This window comes from Gossypium raimondii, chromosome 13 (genome assembly GCF_025698545.1).
Source record: "Gossypium raimondii isolate GPD5lz chromosome 13, ASM2569854v1, whole genome shotgun sequence".
NCBI lineage: Eukaryota > Viridiplantae > Streptophyta > Magnoliopsida > Malvales > Malvaceae > Gossypium > Gossypium raimondii.
The window spans coordinates 48,157,135-48,166,851 of record NC_068577.1 but is presented as its reverse complement, the minus strand read 5'-3'; the positions used below and the strand labels follow the sequence as shown (position 1 = coordinate 48,166,851).

At 29.1% G+C, this 9,717-nt stretch overlaps 1 long non-coding RNA gene across 1 annotated transcript; it reads right to left on the bottom strand.

The window, feature by feature from the left end:
* Positions 1–5,428: 5,428 nt before the first annotated feature.
* On the bottom strand, positions 5,429–8,714 carry LOC128036057 (uncharacterized). The gene is made up of 3 exons (XR_008192893.1): positions 8,598–8,714; positions 8,079–8,150; positions 5,429–7,393 (listed from the first exon to the last, which is right to left on the bottom strand). It is a non-coding gene; the product is annotated as an uncharacterized LOC128036057 (long non-coding RNA).
* Positions 8,715–9,717: the final 1,003 nt, after the last annotated feature.

The following is a 9,717-nucleotide window of genomic DNA, read 5'->3' as shown; positions in this document are numbered from 1 at the left end:
AAATCTTTAATATGTCTTTTGTAGAACTAGTTGTTGAACTTATTTAGGTAGGATTTAACTTATGAATAGGCCAATTAGACCATTAGGGTTGTTGCCCAAATATTTGACATTACTTGTGCATTACGGCACTCTTGTATCGATACTTGAGGAGAAGGTATTGGTACCATCAAAGTTAGTAGCCAAAAAACTTGAAATAAGGGAGCCAAGTATCGATACGTGAACCTTAAGTATCGGTACTTATGGGCTATGTATCGATGTCCAAGGGAAGGGTATTGATACCACAAAACATCAAAGTTAAAAAGGAATAGTGCCATGTAAGGGTATTGATACCCTTTCCACCTATTAGAGCAGTTGGTCTCAGAAATGTTCGTTAAGGGCTCAAAATGACCCTTGAACTTTAAGTAGTTGTAATATGCTTTTTGTTAGGTTTTTTTTTACTCGATTTGTTTTGTTTAAGGCTTTGATAGTCTGGCACTCCAATTGTTGCTTGGGTGCAAAGTGCAGCATCCTCCATCCAATCAAGTCTTTGGATTGGGTAGGGGTGTTATAGATGCAAAGCTAGAGAGTGAGGCTTTGAAGTTTGTTCAATGATACTCAATTCTACTAAGGCAATGAGAGGTTAAAAATAGAAACGATTGATGTTTGTAGACATCAACATCTTAAGCAGAAGGAAAAGTGCTCTGATTGATACATGACATCAACATCAACACTTATAGGGATTCTAAAAAGCACCCTATCATCCTTTTCCCAAATAATTTATTCAATTTATTCAGATCCAACCCCTCACAGTTGGCAATTTTAGATCTCATGCCCTTAGGTTACTGTTCATATTTACTACACTGTGAGTCATCCCATAATCAAAATCTCATGGTAATAATAAATTGATCCATACATTGACATCCTCTCTCATCCTTATACACCATTGAAACACCCCTAATCCATCTTCGTTACCGAATTGGGGTCATGGAGTATTACAATTACATTTCAAACATTTAACACTAAATAAAAAAAATTATTCAATATAATGATACTAATTCAAATCACATACCAATCGTAACTAAATGTTCGTATATAGACCTTAAACGAGTTTACAATTCCCTAAAAATAAATTAAAAACATTTTGGGGTCAATTTGAAACAAGACAAAAAAATCTGGAAAAATTGAAAAATTTTGGAAATAGGGGACACACGGCCGTGTGTCGCAACCTAGACTGTGTAGACCTTCGAAGTCCAGACATATGGCTGTGTCCTAGACTGTGTGTCCGCTCGTGTGGGAACTGATGTTGGGTCATACGGTCGTGTCTCAGACTGTGTAACTCATTGTTTTAAGACACATAGTCGTGTGCCAGGCCATATGAATCCTACTCCTAGAGGTAATAAGACACAAGACTGTGTGTATAGACTATGTAGGTCACACGGCCGTGTGGTAGCCCGTGTCTCAGGCCGTGTGAACCTATATGTACCTAAAAACTCAAGTTTACCAAATTGTGATTACTTGGACACTAAGAAATCAATTCATCAACCATTTAACCTATTCAAAACACCATTAAACATTCTCAAAACAACCATCTTAAATGCCTAATCAATGTGCCCTCATTGACACCACAATTGAATCATCAAACACAAAACAACAAGTCAATCATTCATTACCTAACCAATATGCCATTCTAGGCACCTCAAACAAATTTCAATCATTTCATAACCAAGTTAAAAGCATATGACATAGCTCACTAATTAATAGTCAATAAGTCATGCAATACCTTTCTCAAATAACCAATTTCTTTGAAACTTATAACATTCACATATACACTGTAACAGCCCAATTTTCAGTAGTGTCAGAATAGTGATTTGAGATCACTAAATCTGATGAAAACGTTAGAAAAATTTATTAATTAATAATTATAAGTTCAGTGTGATTTTAGAAATATTTTTAAATTAGTGAATTTTGTGATTTAAAAGAAATTATTAGGCAAATTGGGTCAAAAACGAGGTATCGAGACCTCGATACCATAAACTGAGTTGTAAATATTTTTATAAATATTTACGAGTGTCATTAGGGTAGTATTAAAGTTTCGTTAAGTATTTTAATGTTCGATGGTTAATTGATTAAAAGGACTAAATTGCAACAAGGGTAAAAGTTTAATTATAGATTAAAGAAAAGTTAAAAGGACTAAATAGGTAAATATGCCAAGTCCCATAAATGAGGCGGCATATGCATGATAAAATCTGAGATTTTTTGAAGTATATTATTATTTATTATATTGTAAATTATATTAATTATATTATATTATTATATTTCAAATAAATAAAATTGTTGACAAATGCATGGTGTATATGATGACATGTGGAAGAATGAAATACATACATATTAGTAATGATTACATATTTACTTATTATTTAAGTAAGAAATATTATATTATTATTTTATTATTATTATATTAAACTAATTTAATAAAAGAAATAAAAGATAGAAAAGAGAAATGGAAACAGAACAGGCAAACGAAAACAGGGAGAAAGGAAAGAAAAGAAAAGGGAAGGAAAGAAAGAAAATTTGGGGTTTTAAAGTTTCAAGCTTAATTGGTAAGTCAAATTAAGTTATTTTCTTATAATTTTGAGTTTTGGAGTTCTAGAACAAAATATTTCATGGTTTATGTTGAAATTTGGGAAGATGTTATATTTCTAGACATTGATTATGTTGAATAAATGAAAGAATTAGGGTTAAATTGATTGAATTTCAAGTTAGAAGTTAGTAAAGGATTTAATTGTAAAATAAAGTGTAAGTTTTGAATAGTAGGGACTAAATTGAAAGAATCCCGAAATTAGGGATTTATGGTGAAAATGAAGAGTTAAAATGAGTTTTTAGTAAGAATTAAGAGAGAATATGGAGTTAGATTGGGAAAAATAAAATTAGTATTGATAAGGGATTAAATTAGAATTTAGGTAAAGCTTAGGTATAAATGGAAATGTTTTGATGAAATTGTGTTTTAATAATTTTTAATTGTTTAATTACGTAGCTAATGTCGTACAAGAGTCATTGCCGAGAAAGGAAAGGGGAAGGTGATCAAGGAGTGACTCGAGAAAATTTACGGTTAGTATTACCATAATTCAATTTAATTATTAATTGTTAAAATTTAAATTAATATACATGATAAGAAAATTGAGGTGAGTATCATGATTGAATCGAATGAAATATATATATATATATACATATTGATATTGAATTTATTGATAGTAATTGTTGAATTTTGAATAATATGTTTAGTAAATAAAATAAGGAGAATATCGATATTTAATTGAATGAATTAAAATATGAATTGAATAAAAGTGAATTAAATTATGAATAAGTGTGAATACGTGAATTGAGTATTGACTGAAAAGTGGTTTGATTCGAATCGAGGTATGATTTTTGAAATATGTATTGGTGCTTGAATTGTATATTGATTTGAAAGTGGGAAGTGAATTTGAAATAGAAAATATATTGAATCAAATGGTGATTAAATTGTATAATGATTTGAATTGAAAGTATGAGAAAGTGATTGAATTGAAATGTGATTCGAAACCCTATTAACTAGTCGGGTGAGTCGGATATAGTTGGCATGCCATAGGATTGGAAGTGTTCAGGATACTTGACCTTGAGTCGATGAGACACTGGGTGTCATCTTGTTACTTCGGATAGATTCGATGAGGTACTGGTACCAACTTACTTGACTTTGCCGATGAGACACTGGTGTCAACTATTGCTTGAACTATCCGATGAGGCACTGGGTGCCGATCTTGGTGTGTTTGGTTGGATCCGTGTATCCACCAAAGTCCGAGTCATGTTAATAGGGGAAAATAAAAGAATTGAAGTAAGAAATGATATTGAATTATGAATTATGTGAATATTTGAAGGTATATGGATTGGAAATTAAAAGCAATTTGAATTGAAGTAAATTGATTTGAAATAAGACATTGAATTGAGATGTGAAAATGGAATCGAGAATTATGGTTCAAGAAACAAATAATGATAAATTTTATGAAATAGTTTTTGGTAATATGAAATGATGTAAAATGACAAGTGAAAATAAAATGATTTGAAATAGTGAAATAATATGTGAATTTAATTGAATACAAGTTATTGAATTTTATTTATGGATTTAATGTGTAAATTGAGTGTTAAAAGATTATAAGTGTAAAATTGAATATAAATAGAAATGATAATGAATGAGTTGATGAAATGATTGAGTTTGTATGGATTGGAATGAGTTATTAGAATGAGATGTTGAAAAATCCAATAAAATTTAGATAGTGAAACAAGGTATGAATACAATTAAATATAAGATTGAAATATTGCTTATTGTTATTAATGATCAAGTTGATTTAAAGTATGAGGCAATTAACGAATAATTGTAGACATAAATTAAATGTATATAAATTATCGATTAAAGTTATTAATTTGAATTATGGTAATACCACTGAGTATTCCCATACTCAGCATACGGTTGTTTCCGTGCAGTTAGTAGAAAACCGATGTTCGGTCCAACATCCAGAGTAATCCCGACCTCAGAGAAATTTAGCGATGTATTTTTCTTTTGATAACGTGGCATGTACCTAAGTAATGTTTATACCTAAGTGATGTATAGGGATTAGTCAATTTGAATGTTTGTATCTATGATATTGCTAAAGGAAGATGTGTGAGTATGTGATAATGTTTGGCTTTTAAAATGGTTAAGTATGGATATGTTTGGTAATATGTATGTTTAGATGATAAATCATGCATGAAAATCATGAAAGAGTAAAAATTTGTAAAGAAACAGATTTCAAGCAGCTACAGTGATGTGACTTTGAAAAATCACCTAGGATAGTATAAAATTAATTAGAGGGTGAATGATATATGGAATTAAATCTTGTTGAGTCTATTTTCATGGAAAAATAACGGTTTAACAAAAGAAATTTTATATTTTGAGATATGAGAACTTTAGTGAGACAGGGTCAGAACTGTTTTGGAGTCCTCTGTTCTAAGTTTAGAAAATCATTATAAATTGCACAAAATGGTTATGAGTTGTAGTTTATATCTATAGATTCCTTATTGAGTATATTTTCTGTAGAAATGAGTAATAACTTCATATGAAAATCCTATAGTGAGAAAATTTATTTTTAGTGGCAAGAGGTCAGGACAGTCAAGTGGTAAAATAGGGGAGACTTTAACTAATAAACTGTACTAATTGGCTGAACCAAAAATTCTGAAAATTTTATAGTAGGAATATATATGAGTCTAGTTTCAGGGAAAATTTTCGGAATTAAATTTTGAGTCCCGTAACTCGATTTATAATTAATTTAGTAACTACTGCGCGATTAGTCAGATTGCTGTAAATAGTGAAATTAATTTTCAAAACAAGTTTTTATGCTTCGAATTAGTAAGATAAGCTAAGTAATGCCTCGTACTCGACTCCGGAAACGGTCTCGGGTAAGGGGTGTTACATACACGAGCAGTTTTAAGCATTACAAAACTTTTTTTCCATAAACACATATCCACCATATCTGTATATGTATACCTTACTTGTAATCATATGTTTAAAAGACTCAACTTCTAAGACATATTACACCCATTCATAACTATACACTAAAAGTTTAAGACCCCAAAATATCATCCTAGGTACATGCCAAAACACAAAAAGAAATACATCACCAACATTGAGTACGAGATTTGTCATGGATGCTAGTCGTAGAACAATGGTAAATATCTAACCTGCAGTCCAGTGAAAATTCAAATAGTAAGCAACCCATGTTCTCAAAGGATCCCACTTACAACTATTAACCAAAAGTTTACATTTCATAAAATATAAGTCATCTCAATGAAGTTTACCATAATTCTCATTAAATCATATCCATAACATTATTTATATACAAATATCCTCTCATGAATTATTATACCTTACTGAAATGTATCATCCAATAAATGGCACTCGGTGCCTAACGGTTAGACCGTAAATAAGGTTTTGTCCCCAACGCTAGTCGTTTAACTCGACAAGATCATTTGTGTGCCCAACACTAGTCGAACAAGTTGACAATGTTTTGCGCCTAGCGCTAGTCAGATAACCGACGATGGTTGTGCCCAGCACTAGTCAGATAAATTGACGAAAGTTGCGCCCAGCGCTAATCGGATAACAGACGATGATTGTACCCAACGCTAGTCAGATAAACTGACAGAAGTTGCGCCTAGCGCTAGTCAGATAACTGACGATGGTTGTGCCCAACACTAGCCGAACGAATCGACAACAATTATACCATTGCAAATCCATAATATCATATACACAATTCAATATCATATTTCATAATTCCATATCACATTCACCTCAATTAACTACTAAACATTCATTGATTAGTTCCATAATATTACTTTTCATAACTCAATATCACATTTTATATAACATTTTATATAGATATACATATACATCCATAAACCTCTATTCAATTGAATTAACAAATACATTAAGGATATAATAAGACATCAAGTAGTATCTAGATTAATTAAAACAATTTATAAGTTCGAGTTCAGGGAATGCAAACTTACTTAAAACCGAAGAAGATTATTCCGCAACCTTCTCTCTTTCCCTGATTTACAATCCATTTACTTGTTTCTTGATCTAAACATAATAAATTAATTTATTAACTAATTCAAACACCCTATCAAGCTCAAATTCAAACCATCCTACCATTTAATTACATTTTTACTTATCTGCAGTCTACATTTACCCTTAGTACAATTAAATCCTCAATTCTAAATCATACTATTTAATTAAAATCAAGAAAATCCCATTTCAACTAATTTTTCCAAAAGGTCCAAAACAATTCATACTTTCAATTTGTAACACCCCCTAACCCCAAACCGTCGCCGGCACAGGGTTACGAGGCATTACCGGATATATCAAACAATTTACAAATAAACATATCATAAATAACCAACATATTAAAAAATATATAATTCATAAATTCATATAAACATTACTAATTGACTTCATTCGATTTTTTTTATTATACAAATTTAAAAGATTTCTACTTCTTTTTACATTAAACCTCCCGCAAATAAAACCATAACTTTTCCAAACATAACCAATTCAACCAATTCATTTCACATTCACATTTTCTATTCTAAATACATTCTAATCAAACTCAATTAATTCAATATCAATTTAAATTTATCAATGTACTAATTAAATTGGAATGAATAAATTTATTTCATTAAAATTTTAGATTTATAATACTAACATTTTTAACTATTTATATTCAAAACATAATAACGTTTATACAAATCCTATGTATATGCCACATTACTAAAAGAAAATATACATCACCAAAATTTGCTGAAGTCGGGTCTGGTTTTGGATGCTGATTTAGTACTTGACTTCTATAACCTGCGCACGGAAACAACCGTACGCTGAGTATTTCATACTTAGTGGTATTACTATAAATTAAACTATTTAATAATAAAATTTCAAATATTGACCATAATCTTATAAATCACTTTAAATTAAATATACATATTCATATATCATTCCATAGATCTTAAATTTATATATATATATATATATATATATATATATTTACATACTAATTAAATTTATAATTTAACTCATACATTCTTTCTCGTATTTTTCTATAGTGTCAAATCAACCAATTTCATTTTCAAATTTTCATTTCAATTATTTACCCTATTAACAAGGCTCGGACTCTGACAGATACGAGGATTCCACCCAAACACACCAGAATATCCAACCTAAACACACCCGGAATTATTTAAATCCTCTAGAACACACCAATAAGGCATTAAATGCCTCTTCGGATAAACCGAAGCATATAATAATATAATCATCTTCTCGGCCGAACTACAAATCTCATCACCACATCACAAATCCAACGGCATGCCATTTGTATCCAATCTAGTCCGATAAGTTAATAGGGTATTATTTTACTTTTCCAATTTCGAATTCATTTCCACACAATTTCAAATATTCAAACAATTCAAAACATCTATTATTTCAATTCACATATATTTCAATATAGCATTTAGTAAATAGTTTAAGTTATAGTAATACAAACCCGGAATACACGTTTACTCCTCAACGATCTTTTCTTTTCCTTTGGATGCCGATGCCTCGTTTTCCTTGTTAGCTACGAAAATAATAATTATTTTTACTATTAATTACAGCATTAAAAATAATAATATTATTATTAATTAAATTTTATTCAATTCCTACTTATTCCCAATTTAACTCTAACTAAGCTTACTTATTTTTCTAACTTAATTCATACTTCTTTTCTACTTAATGTCTTATCATATTTAACTCTACTTTTCAATATTCATAATTAAACCCTAATTTAAGACTCTTTATAACTTAATCCCAACTATGTAAAATTTATAACTTAGTTTACAAATCAATCTTTTATCTATTCTAATTAGAAATTCTATCAACTAAACCCCTAATTTAACAACTTGTTCAAAATGAATCATGTTCAAAAACCTATGAACTTCCATAACCTCCACTTGATTTCAACAAAACTTTGTTTTAAAGCTTCTAAATCATCAAAATTAAGAGAAAATGGCTAAATTTAACTTACCAATTAAGCTTGAAGCTTTAAAATCCAATTTTCCCTTTTTCTTTTCTTTCCCCTTTTTCTTCCCCTGTTTTCGTCTCTTTCTCTGTTTCTATTCTGTTCTTCTTTTGTATCTTTTTCTTTTTCTTTTTGTTTTACTTCCTTTCTATATTTCTTTTATTTTAACTAATAACATTAATAATATATTATTATAAAAAATCTTTTACTTATTAATTAAGCACATATTTATTTTTATTACAAGTGTACCTATGTAATTATTACTATTACACATGTCTTCAATTTTTACCATACATTTGTCATCTATTTACTTTATTTAATATATATAATAATATAATATAATATAATATAATAAATATAATATAATATATTATATTATATTATATTATATAATAAAATAATATACATAACATAAAAATCTCATATTTTTATCACTTATACGCCTATTTTTTAATAGTTTAATTGCCATTTTAATCCTTTTTATTTTCTATTAATCTATAATTCAACTTTTACCCTAATTCAATTTAATCCTTTTTCCTAATTTCTCTTAATTAAACTAAATTCACCCAATTAATACCTAATTAAGAACTCAACTAAACTCATAATTATTTCAAGTAAATTTTTTTGACTCAATTTACTAAGACGGAGGCTCGATAATGTACTTTTCCGATGCTTGTAAATTTTGGGTCATTACACGCTTAATTCACAATTTAATCCTTAAATTTATCATTTCTATATTTAAGTCCCTAAACTTTAAAATCATCAAGAATCATATAAAAAAATGTCTATTTAATTACCAAACTTAATATCCAACAAAATAACACCAAGAAAATGGCAATCTCCACAAACTTCACTAAATCTAAAAATTCTAACTTGGGTAAGTTAGTTCATGACCTTAAGGTTCCAAAACTATAAAATTGAAGTAAAAAGATCAAAACTTACCAACCAAATTAAGCTTGAACAACAATGGCCGAAAATGCTATTTCTCCCTACTCCTAATCGGCATGCAAAGAAGAATGAAAAATAAAGTTTTCTTCTCAACCCACTAACCTATTTGTTTCTTTTATTATAATCATTTTCCTTTCATTTTCTATTTAGTTTATTCTAACATAATTTACTAAATGTT